This window comes from Tursiops truncatus, chromosome 5 (genome assembly GCF_011762595.2).
Source record: "Tursiops truncatus isolate mTurTru1 chromosome 5, mTurTru1.mat.Y, whole genome shotgun sequence".
In the NCBI taxonomy this organism is placed as follows: Eukaryota; Metazoa; Chordata; class Mammalia; order Artiodactyla; family Delphinidae; genus Tursiops; species Tursiops truncatus.
In genome coordinates, this window is record NC_047038.1 from 134,273,812 (window position 1) to 134,285,572 (window position 11,761).

The window sequence follows — 11,761 nt, forward strand, 5'->3', positions numbered from 1 at the left end:
GCTTAGGGTTCCAAGTTGTAGAATAATTCCCGTTGTTCTGCAGGCTTTGGTGATTTTTTTTCACTTTGTGTGACAGGTAATGACATTATGAAAATTGCACTCATTATTTCTACATTTTAGGTACGTATTATACCCTTTGATAAAGGCACTTTTTGTCTGATTAAAGATGGACATTTACTACTTATTTTTTCATATATGGAGACCGACATTTCTTTCTCAGTTGGTACAAATCACCTATGAATTATTTAGAAAACTTTGCCAGGATAAACTACCTTTGCTAAACAAACATTGCTTTGAAATGGGGTCACCCATGGCAAATTGTATTGGGATGATGTGAAAGACACGCGTGTTTACAACAAAAGGGCAGGTGTAATCTAAGGGTGATGAAAGCCAGCAAGATCTACTTTTTTCAGCAGCAGAAAGTTTTGTTGAAATCTCAACTTGGGTCAGAATCTGAATCTATCTCTACCTCTCTTATGTGCAAATCCAGCCCTGTAATTGCCTATACTCTGCTATTGCCTTCCTGGAAAATTGGAGAATTGATGCGATGTTGATGGAAGTTCTACAAGGTGAAAAAAAAAAAAGAGTTAAAAAAAAAACAGTGAAAGTTTCTATGAATATAGAAATTCTTTCACCATAGGTTTCTTGAGAGTGTCACTTACCCTCCTAGATAATGAAAAGCTGTTACGTATTCTCACACTTTCTCTGCATGTTGCCATCAGTATTACTACTCTCCCTCCCCTTCACACCCTTCCCCAGACACATGCACACATGTGCATCACTTTTTGTATTTTGCACATCACACAATACTTTCATTCAATCACATTTCCTTTATAAGAGCTTCTTCAAACAATCTCTAATTTTACCCATCTGGTCATGCAGTGTGTCTAAAAGTCCATACAGTTCATTTTTCAGAATGTTGACAGATTCTCTTCCATTTCAGCTGACTTTTTTCCCCTGAGTCAGCATTTCCCCTCATCTATGCATGAATACTGTCCAGGAAGAGAAGCTGTGACTACAGCCTGTACAGAGCAGCCTTAGGCTCTTCCTTGGGAGTGAGTTGGACATAAGAAAATTTAAAATGTTCGTGTCTTTTAGCATATAATACTAAATGATCCATTTCTGGTCATTCTACTTTCTGATTCAGTTTCTAAAGGCACGTTGCTGTGAAAAACAAAGAAAGTTTATAAATAATGTGCCTCATTTCCTTGCATCTCAGCAGAGAGAAGAAAAGATTGAATGAAACTTCTTCAGTTCTAAGGGAAGAGTAAGCCAGGTATCCATGTCCGTAAATTCTAATATTTGAAATTTTTCATTGAAGGAGTCTCCCTCCTCTGAGATCCTTCCTCATTTCTTCTTTGTCCTTCTCTGTCTTGCTCCTACTTTGGGAACCTGACGGATATAAGATTACATCACCCTGGACAGCTAGCTCTTGCTAGTTGACTTTTTTACTTTTTTTTATTTTTTAATTGAACTATAGTTGATTTACAATGTGTTAGTTTCAGGTGAGGAGAAAAGTGATTCATTTTTTTTTCAGATTCTTTTAGCTTATAGGTTATTACAAAATATTGAGCATAGGTCCCTGTGCTATACAGTAGGTGTTGGTTACCTATTTTATATATAGTGCTGTGTATATGTTGATCTCAACCTCCTAACTTTTCCCTGCCCCACCCTTTCCCCTTTGGTAGCCATAAGTTTGTTTTCTATGTCTGTGGGTCTCTTTCTGTTTTGTATATAAGTTCATTTGTATCATTTTTTTCCAGATTCCATATAAAAGTTATATCATGATATTTGTCTTTCTCTGTCTGACTTACTTCACTTAGTTTGAATCTCTAGGTCCATCCATGTTTCTGCAAATGGCATTATTTCATTCTTTTTTATGACTGAGTACTATTCCATTGTATATATACACCACGTCTTCTTTATCTGTTCACCTGTTAATGGGCACCTAGGTTGCTTCCATGTCTTGGCAATTGTAAATTGTGCTGCAATGAACATTGGGGTGTATGTATCTTTTTGAATTATGGTTTTCTCCAGATATATGCCCAGGAGTGTGATGGCATCATATGCTAACTCTATTTTTAGTTTTATAAGGAACCTCCATACTGCTCTCCATAGTGGCTAGCTGACTTCTGATTGGGTTCAAACAATGGGCTTTATTAGCAGAAGGAAAAGAGGTTGAGGTATTTTGTCCCCTACCTACACATTCTGGGCCACTTTTACAGCAGTGGTTGCATCATTTCGTGGGCTCAGCTACTATCTGTGATTCCGTTTCTTTAGTTCCATCTCACGCTGGGCTCTGTTGATACTATTTCCTCTCCTTGCCAATTCAAAACTAAAAATGCTATTACTGCTGTTACTAATGTCTTGGTATCTCAACCAAGTTCTTTTATTTGGGTTCTCTCACCCGTACACCCAAATACACACATCCCTGTAAGTACTCTCTCCATTAAAATATCTTGCATCACTTAAGTTAAATTTTGTTTTCCACCAGGTGCTGGCTGGTATAATCAGCTTACTTGGTTACTGTGTAAATTACAAGTGTCACTCCAGTGGAAGCTACTGCCAGACAATCATCTTAAAAGAGTAAAGCAGGGCTTCCCTGGTGGCGCAGTGGTTGAGAGTCCGCCTGCCGATGCAGGGAACGCGGGTTCATGCCCCGGTCCGGGAGGATCCCACATGCCGCGGAGCGGCTGGGCCCGTGAGCCATGGCCGCTGAGCCTGCGCGTCCGTCCGGAGCCTGTGCACAAACACGGCCTGGAGACAGATTAAAATGAGCAAAGGACTCGCCCACATCCAACGAAGATGGCAACACTTAATATTGATACTGGTCCCTTATCAGCAAAGAACTTTTCACAAGAATGGAGTGGGTGGAGAGGTAGGTAGGGATTGAAAGGAAGCAAAATTCTGTTCCTGGGTGATGTGACGTTACAGATGATGACCAGGTGAACAAGAGGGTGTTGCCTCTGGAACATAAAGGTATTAGCAACACAATAGTTACATTGCACAGTGTGGAGCTGGCATGGGTGAAACTTTCTCCCTTCAATCTTTAAAATTCTTTCAGTTTATCAAGGTTCAGTTCAAAGCGCAGTCCTTTCTGAACTTTTTCCTGACTAAATAAATCTACTAAGCACACAGCACAGGTGAGAGAGAGACAGACCAACTATTTTTAAACTGAGACATAATTGGATCTGCTGCTTCATGTGGCAGCTTTCAAGGCAGAGCCTTTTGGGGAAATGTTACTAAATAGAAAAATACTTGTGGCCATGTGGGAGTTCATTTTGAGCCTGCCCCCGAGGTAAATATCACCTAAAGCTCAAAATTGTGAGGCACAGATCATATGTATGTAGAAAAAATTCTAAAAGTTCCTCCAATTCTCCTCTTAGCTGTACTTAAAAATTAATTGGTAGAGTAATGGATAATTTTTGTTATTACAGTCAATTCATCCAACAGATAAAATAACCAAAATAACCAACGTCCACAAAGAAAAGTAAATGCCTACAAACAGACTAATGAATCACGTTGGATCAAACTCGTGGCTTCAACTGAGGGTCGGTGTAACCCAGGGCAGGGGTACAACCCTGGAGCCAGGTGCTTGGGTTTGAATTCTGCCTCAGCTGCCTCCTGGCTGTGTAACCATGGGCAAGTCACTTAACAGTTCTGGGCCTCAGTTTCTGCATATTAAATAGCAATAATAACAGTATATGGTCCATTTGGCTATTGTAAGATCAATGAGTCTAAATTATGTAAAGTTCTCGAAACCCTGCTCAGCACGTACTAAGTGTTATATAATTGTTAGCCATTATTAGTAGAATCATAAAAGTAAACTTTCTAATTTAAATGATTAAGAGATGGGATAAAAAAATCATTCAAAGGTTCACTTTTTTTAGGAGTATGGAGAACTGGATTCAAGTCCTCTGCCATGCTTACACCTATGTGATCTGAAACAAGCCAATCTTTCCTTCAAGTCTCTTCTATAAACATAAATAAATAATAAACCTGAATGATAACTTCTACTGTGCCATGTGTAGGATAATCTGTAAGAGATAAGACCGGTTGAGGGGTATACGATTTAGGAGGCTATTTGAAGACAACCCAAAGGAGAGATAAGTGTCGTTTGAACCATACTATTGGCAATTTAGATGGTGGGAAGTGTTGGGATTCAAATTTGGGGGATTTGTGGAGGGGTTGAACAGGAGAAGAAGGAAAAGAGAGCAACCCAAGATATTCTTTCGGTGTTTGGCCTGAACAACCTGATGGATGGTGTTGCCTTTAAGGAAGATGGGAGAGAAGCAGCTTTGGGGAAAGAGAAATCAAAAGTTCAGTTCTGGACGTGCTCATTTGAAAGTTCCAATTCACACGGACATGGAGAGCAGACTGGTGGTTGCCAAGGGGGATGGGGTGAGGGAGGGATGGATTGGGAGTTTGGGATTCGCAGATGCCAACTATTATATACAGAGTGGATAAACAACAAGGTCCTACTGTAGAGCACTGGGAACTATAATCAATATCCTGTAATAAACCATAATGGAAAAGAATATGAAAAAGAATATATATATATATGTATGTATGGCTGAATCAGTTCGCTGTGCAGCAGAAATTAACAAAACATTGAACATCAACTTACTTCAATTTAAAAATATTACAAAAAAAAAAGAAGAAAGTTCCAATTCAATATCCAAGTGGAGACTCAGGCAGAGAGTTGGATATGTGAAAATGAAAATCAAGGCAGAAGTCAGGGGTCAAGTTATAAATTTAAGAGTTATCAATATTTAATGCTTTCCCAATATTTAGTTAGAGAAGGTCCAAAAAGAGAAGAGGGTCAAAGACCAAGCACTGACTGAATCAGTCCGACATTATTAGAGGTCCAGCAGAAGCCGGCAAAAAAAAGTACTGACGAGAAATAGCCAGGAGAGTGTGGTACCACAGAAACCAGGACAAAGACATTTCCAGAAGCAGCAACACTCCAGCTCTGGACATCAAAGAGTCCCTTCTTGAATACAAAAGAATGTCTGTCCCCATCCTAATTTTAAAACAGCCAATTACACATCATTTGGTCAATGAAAACAGTTAGCTAGATCTTAAAAGTTAGATATGTGTTGTCAAGTGAACGAATAGCTATTTTGGTTGAAAGCAGCTCACCATTTGCGTGTTGAAGACTGATTGATGTAACAGAATCCCACTGGAAAGAGGCGTTCTTCACCATCAGGACAGAGCCACTGTGAGTGTGACTGATACAAGGAAGAGCCAGGAGTCCACACCCTGAATTCCCCTGCAGCAAGCACAGCTGCTTCCCCTCTGCTGCGTGTTCCGATAGTTTCCAGCAGCTTCCAAAACCATTTAGGAACCCGCAGTAGCCAGCAGCTTCCAAGATCACTGCCAAGAGCAGAGCAATTCTGTCTGAACCAAGCACACAGGAGGATTGGGCAGAAACAGCCCCTATCTTTATTGGGCACATCCGGCACAATTCTTATGGGAATGTGCAACTCAACTTGAGAATATAAGTTTTGTTTAGAAAGATAAAAGCAAGTAAAGATTTGCACTCTGAGGAAGCAACTTTTAAACAGAAAGGCACTGAAACACTGCAGAACGTGCATGACAGACTCAGGAGCCCAGGACGCAGCATTAATGATGCTCTTATGGCCTCATCTCTTTCCATTTGCCTCCCTTCTTGGAGCCAGACCCCTAACACGATCTGCTCTGTGGTTTAAGCAGTGTGTCTGCAAAAACGACGTATCCTGAGGCCCTGTGTTCGTGTCACTCGAGAGAGATTTAGCGGACTGGATGGGCACACCGTCATCCACCAGAGGGCTGATGGCAGTACTCAGCATTTTTGTAGCTAAGATGTTAAATAAACAATAACTAATAATAATGTTGCCAAACTCAGATCCAGCTGCTCACTGCTCAAAAATCAATGCTTAAGAGGCAAGTGTTGGGAGAAAGGAAAGTTGCTTTTAATCAAAAAAGCCCCACAGTCTGGATGGAAGGTGATTCAGTGTCCCCCAAAACCAACTCTAAAGATTCTGCTTGGCCATTAACCTTTTTAAAGGGAAAAAGTGAAGTACTCTCAGTTAATCATTGAGATACGGGGTCAGAGTCGTCACCATCTCCCATTGTTTGTAGACTTGTCAACCCCTCGTGATTTTTCTTTATTATATCTTTTTTTTTTTTTTTTTTTTTTTTTTTGCGGTACGCAGCCTCTCACTGTTGTGGCCTCTCCAGCCACTCCGCGGCATGTGGGATCTTCCCGGACCGGGGCACGAACCTGTGTCCCCTGCATCGGCAGGCGGACTCTCAACCACTGCACCACCAGGGAAGCCCTATCTTCACTCTTGACTCAAGCTCAGAAGTGGTATGTGGGGTTGGTGTCGGTAAGTCAGAGTCCACAGAAAAGGTGACCGGGGCCTGTCGCTCCAGCATGTAGCACAATGTGTTTTCCACCAGCGATGCCGTTTTGGACGAATGCCCTGGCACAAGTCAGCAGCATGGATGTCCCCTGCTCTGCTTAATCACTTCAAGCACCTTCTCCAAAGGGCACCATACTCTCCCAGGAAATATGGTCTATTTTAAAAGCCAAAGGAAAGTGAATTTTCCGTATGGGTGCAACTGAGAGGGAACAGGCCTGCCCAAGGCCAGACCAGGGCAGAAAAAGGCTCTGTGTTTTGTTGTGATTTGTTTTCTCCGCATAAGCACATCCGTCTCAGCATGCTGCACTTTCATTCCTACAACCGCAAGATCTTTTCAACCAAAAACCAACCATGCATGCACGCTGGTTCCTCTCTCTGTCTCACACACACACACACACACACACACACACACACACAGACGAAACGTGGCTCTGACTCCTCTTGGCATAAATTTTGGTTCAGCTTCATTAGGCCAACCATCTGGGTCATTTCAATTCTGTTCCCAGTCCCGAAATAATTGCAGCATCTGAACAGCCGTTCCCGCAATGCCACCTCTCCCTTTCCCCCTCCCCACAACCAGCTGCCCAAGCGTAAAACTTCGTCAAGATAATGTTTGGGGAAGATTGGAGACGTTTTTTTAATCCACCTAGGATCAGACAGTCAGAGCTCACCTCCATGTTGGTCAGAGCAAAGCCCGTTCTGTCCCAGAATAATTACTAGGAACCGTGTATTCTCCCCCCCCACCCCTGCTCTGAACCCTCTGAACTCTCGGATGTGACTAAGCTCATAATTGGGACGGCATCCAACACATAAAATGTGAGTGCAATTTCACCTGCATCCATCCAAATTGTACTGAAACACTTGCGAGGGCCTTTGGCCTCTTCCTGACTGCTGGACTTTTTATGCCAAGGGACATGATGAGAGTTTAGGTTAACATAATCACTTGCAAGGCCCTAAGACTCCCTAAGCTTGCAAAGGATAAGTGCTTAATGTATATAGAAATATAATTGTTGGAAGACACAATCTATGAAGTCCTTCTATTACTGAGCTTTTAAAGTGTGGGATTTTAAAAGTTGCAGAAAATAAAGACGGGAAATTCGTAACAGATTCACCAGCCAATTACTACACCTGACCACGGCCAAGTAAAAGTTGTCTTCAAAGATGTAAGTAGCAAACGTATGTATACCAAGGGGGGAGGGGGGTAGGATGAACTGGGAGAGTGGGATTGACATATATACGCCGCTGGGTATGAAGTAGTAACTAGTGAGGACCTGCTAGTTCTGCACGGGGAGCTCTACTCAGTGCTCTGTGGTGACCTAAATGGGAAGGAAATCCAAAAGAGAGGGGCTATATGTATACGTATAGCCGATCCACTTTGCTGTACGGCAGAAACTGACACAGCGTGTAAAGCAACTTTACTCCAATTAAAATAAGTCAAATTCAATTAAAAAATAAAGATGTAAGATAAAGACTATCAGAAGTAAAAGGGTTTCATTGTTTTTGTTTTGCTTGACTGATTTCTTAAATATCTTTGCTTCTTCCTGCTGCCTCATTTATTCATTTATCCAGCCAATATTTATTAATTTTTCCATATTTGTTACCACCTGCTAAAAGCTAAGGAGAAACTGTGAACCAGCCAGACACAACCCCCACCCTGACAGAGCTTATGGCCGAGTAGAAGATACAGAACAGTAAGTAAGATTTTACGATATAGCGAAGTAACCGTGCGAAAGTGAATACAAGGTGTTATGGAAACTCTTAGGAAGAGTAACCAACCCAGTCTCGGGAAGTCATAAAAACATCTCAGGGGATGAGAAATCAAAATCAAAATCAAGGATTTTGATTAAATTGGCATAGTCAAGACCAGGAAGATAAAGTGGACACACGGTCAGTATATCTCCAGCCCTTGTCTTAACAGGCGAATGAACACAACTTGAAACACAGGTGACCTATCAGATAAAACACAGGTACCTATCAGATAAAACTTGACGGATGGAGAGAATTGTAGCAGATAGGCTTGTGTCTGTGTCTGTTCAGGATATAACAGAGGACCATAGACTAGATGACTTAGAGAAGAAACATGTCCCACAGCTCTGGAGGCTGCAAGTCCAAGGTCAGCAAGCCAGCCTGGTCCACTGAGGGACCCCCTTCCTGCTCACAGCCTCCCTTGGCCTTCCTTGGTGGGTGCACAGAGGGAGGAGATCTCATGTCTTGTCCTCTTTTTGTAAGTGCATGAATTCCTTCACGAGGACCCTACGCTCATGACCTAATCTAATCCCAATGACCTCCCCAAACCTCCACCTCCAAATACCATCACATCAGGGCTTAGGGTTTCAACATGTTAATTTGGGGGGATGCAAACATTCAGTCCATAACAGTTGGGGAATAGGTATTCCAGGCAGGGAAAACACTGTATGTGCAAAATTCAGGAGGTTGTAGAGATCAAGGCTCATTCCAGGAATTAAAAGTGACTGTGGGCTTCCCTGGTGGCGCAGTGGTTGAGAGTCCGCCTGCCGATGCAGGGGACGCGGGTTCGTGCCCCGGTCCGGGAAGATCCCACATGCCGTGGAGCGGCTGGGCCCGTGAGCCATGGCCGCTGAGGCTGCGCGTCCGGAGCCTGTGCTCCGCAACAGGAGAGGCCACAACAGTGAGAGGCCCGCGTACCGCAAAAAAAAAAAAAAAAAACTGGAGAAAGCTGACATTCAAGAGATGCTTGTGAGATGGAACTTGGCTAATGACTGGATATTGGGGAAGACAGATTTCTAGGAAGTATTTAGAACTTTAAACATCTTTTTAAAGAACTTTCAGGAAGCATATTTTTTTTATCAAGACTTGGTCATCAGTTGGACCTAGAGATGATCATACTAAATGAAGTAAGTCAGAAAGAGAAAGACAAATACCATATGATATCACTTATATGTGGAATCTAAAATATGACACAAATGAACTTACCTGCGAAACAGAAAGAGACTCACAGACATAGAGAAAAGACTTGTGGTTGCCAAGGGGGAGGGGGTGGGGGACTGGGAGTTTGGGGTTAGCAGGTGCAAACTAGTATATACAGAATGGATAAACAACCAAGTCCTATTGTATAGCACAGGGAACTATATTCAATATCCTGTGATAAACCATAATGAAAAAGAATATATATATGTATAACTGAATCACTTTGCTGTATAGCAGAGATTAACACAACATTGTAAATCAACTATATGCCAATAAAATTAAAAAAAAAAAAACTTGGCCATCAGTGAGATTAGCTGGAATCTCACAGTCTCTCTTGTGTTTCTGAGAGACTTTCATGAATTCTAGTCTGTCAACATCGTCAGTAGCACAATGTTTTCCCAGGGAAGACAGTAAGCCCAACATGGCGGGTGGGGACAAACCTAAGGAAGCAAGAGGTATTTGCTTCCCTCACCCTCCACATCGTCTAGCTCTCGCTTTGCCTTCTGGGGCCCCCCACCCTCTAACCACGGAGGGTCTGACACTGACGCTGGGGTCCCCGAGCTGCCCTCCAGCCTTGCTGTCTTGGACAATCCCCGACTCTTCCGTGCTGCTCACATCTGTTCAAAGGCAACTAACTCTCCCCTCAGCCAGCTGCTGGGTGGGAAGGAGAGCTAACATCAGCCCCACAGGTGATAGCACTTTATCCTTATACCACAGTTTTAAGTCCATCGCTGGCTGACGACGATGTCACTTTTATCTGAACCTACGTTTGCTCATCTAAAAAGTTAAGTCATGGAAGTAGATCAGAGGTTATGCGTTCACATGCCTATGGGGGCTGAGTGTGTCCTGTGGATGAGCTATGCAAACCGGGAGTCAGGTACCGGGCAGAGGCGGTCTCCTCAGGGACCTCGCCAGTTCCCACCAGTATTCAGCTTCAGTAGACAGCTGTCCTGCAGGCTCAGTGTGGACACACCTCCACATTTTGTCAAGAGAATCTGGATATGCAGATTTTCTATGTAATTATCCAATTTCCAAAAATTTGGCAGTGTAACTAATTCAAACTTCTAAAATTTGTGAGCCAGCTCCGTGGAGGCCAAAAAAAACACAGCTGTCGGCCAAAAGTGGCCTGGGAATGACCGGTCGGCACCCTCTAGATTGGACAATCTCTGAGGCTTCTCTCTAGCTCTTTAACTGTGGGGAAAATCTGAGATGTTTTCACCTTCAGGAAGTAATCCTTAAAACTGTGGAATTCTAGACTCCAGAGCAGACCAGAGGTAAACGTAAGTTTGAACTATCAGGTTGCTCTGAGTGTCCTTCAAATTTCAGCAAATAAATACTTCATCAATATATATGATTCACTTCATTTTTGTAAGGTTTGAACCTGTCCAATGTGGTGAAGGCTGAAAGTGGTCATTTCTAAGACTAAATTGTTGCTTTTATCTTGACCCAAATTTAAATAGAGTTTAGCTATGTTAAAATTAATATCATCATATGTATAACTGAATCACTTTTCTGTACACCTGAACCTAACACAACATTGTAAATCAACTGTACTTCAATAAAAAATCATATAAATTAATTAAATTAAATCAATATCATCAGGGTAATGTTATATTAAAACAATGTGCAAATAGATTTTTTCCAGTTATGAAACATGAGAATAATAATAAAGGGTCTTTGTTAAATTACCAAGCTTTTGTTACTTCTCACATTATTTATTTGCTTTGTTTTATTTTGTTTTTTAACAAATTTTACTCACATACCCTGTCATAGTGAATTTTAAAAGCCTCTGATCTTAAAGATCATCTATAAAATGTGAGAAGTGCTAAATATTCTTTATTTGATGCTGTATGTAAACCACACTAACATTCCTTTCCTTAAGTAAAAGGCAATATTGTAGATCGAGGATTTTGATTAAATTGGCATAGTCAAGACCAGGAAGATAAAGTGGACACACGGTCAGTGTATCTCCAGCCCTTGTCTTAACAGGCGAATGAACACAACTTGAAACACAGGTGACTCTTGCTCTGGTCTATGAGACAGTGAAGGGAGCTTCTCAGTACTTAAATATATGTGTGGTCATTTGTTATTACTCACCATCCTCTGGGTTAGCTGGGCAGTTCCTCTAGTCTGGGCCAGCGGGGCTAATCTCTGTGGTCAGCTGATGGCTCTGCTGAGGCTGGATGGTCCAAGATGGCCTCACTCTCACGCCTTGTGTAGACAGGCAGTTTGGTCTCAGGGCCTCAGCTGGAGGCTGCCTCTGCTCCATACGCTGTCTCACCCTCCAGGAGGCTCACCCATCCTCCTTCCCAGACTGGACTCAGGGCTGCAGAAGGAGGAAGACGGGGCAAGCCAACTGGCTCATCCTAGCTACACACCAGCCCCTGTTAGTATCTGCATTTGTAACT

The 11,761-nt window shown here is 42.3% G+C and overlaps 1 long non-coding RNA gene across 1 annotated transcript in view; it reads right to left on the bottom strand.

Moving 5' to 3' along the window:
• The window catches only part of LOC117312455 (uncharacterized), a 93,125-nt gene that overhangs the window by 38,455 nt on the left and 42,909 nt on the right, over positions 1-11,761 (bottom strand). The window contains exon 6 of the long non-coding RNA XR_004526795.2: positions 11,451-11,679. This is a non-coding gene — a long non-coding RNA (uncharacterized lncRNA). The remainder of the gene's footprint in view (positions 1-11,450; positions 11,680-11,761) is intronic.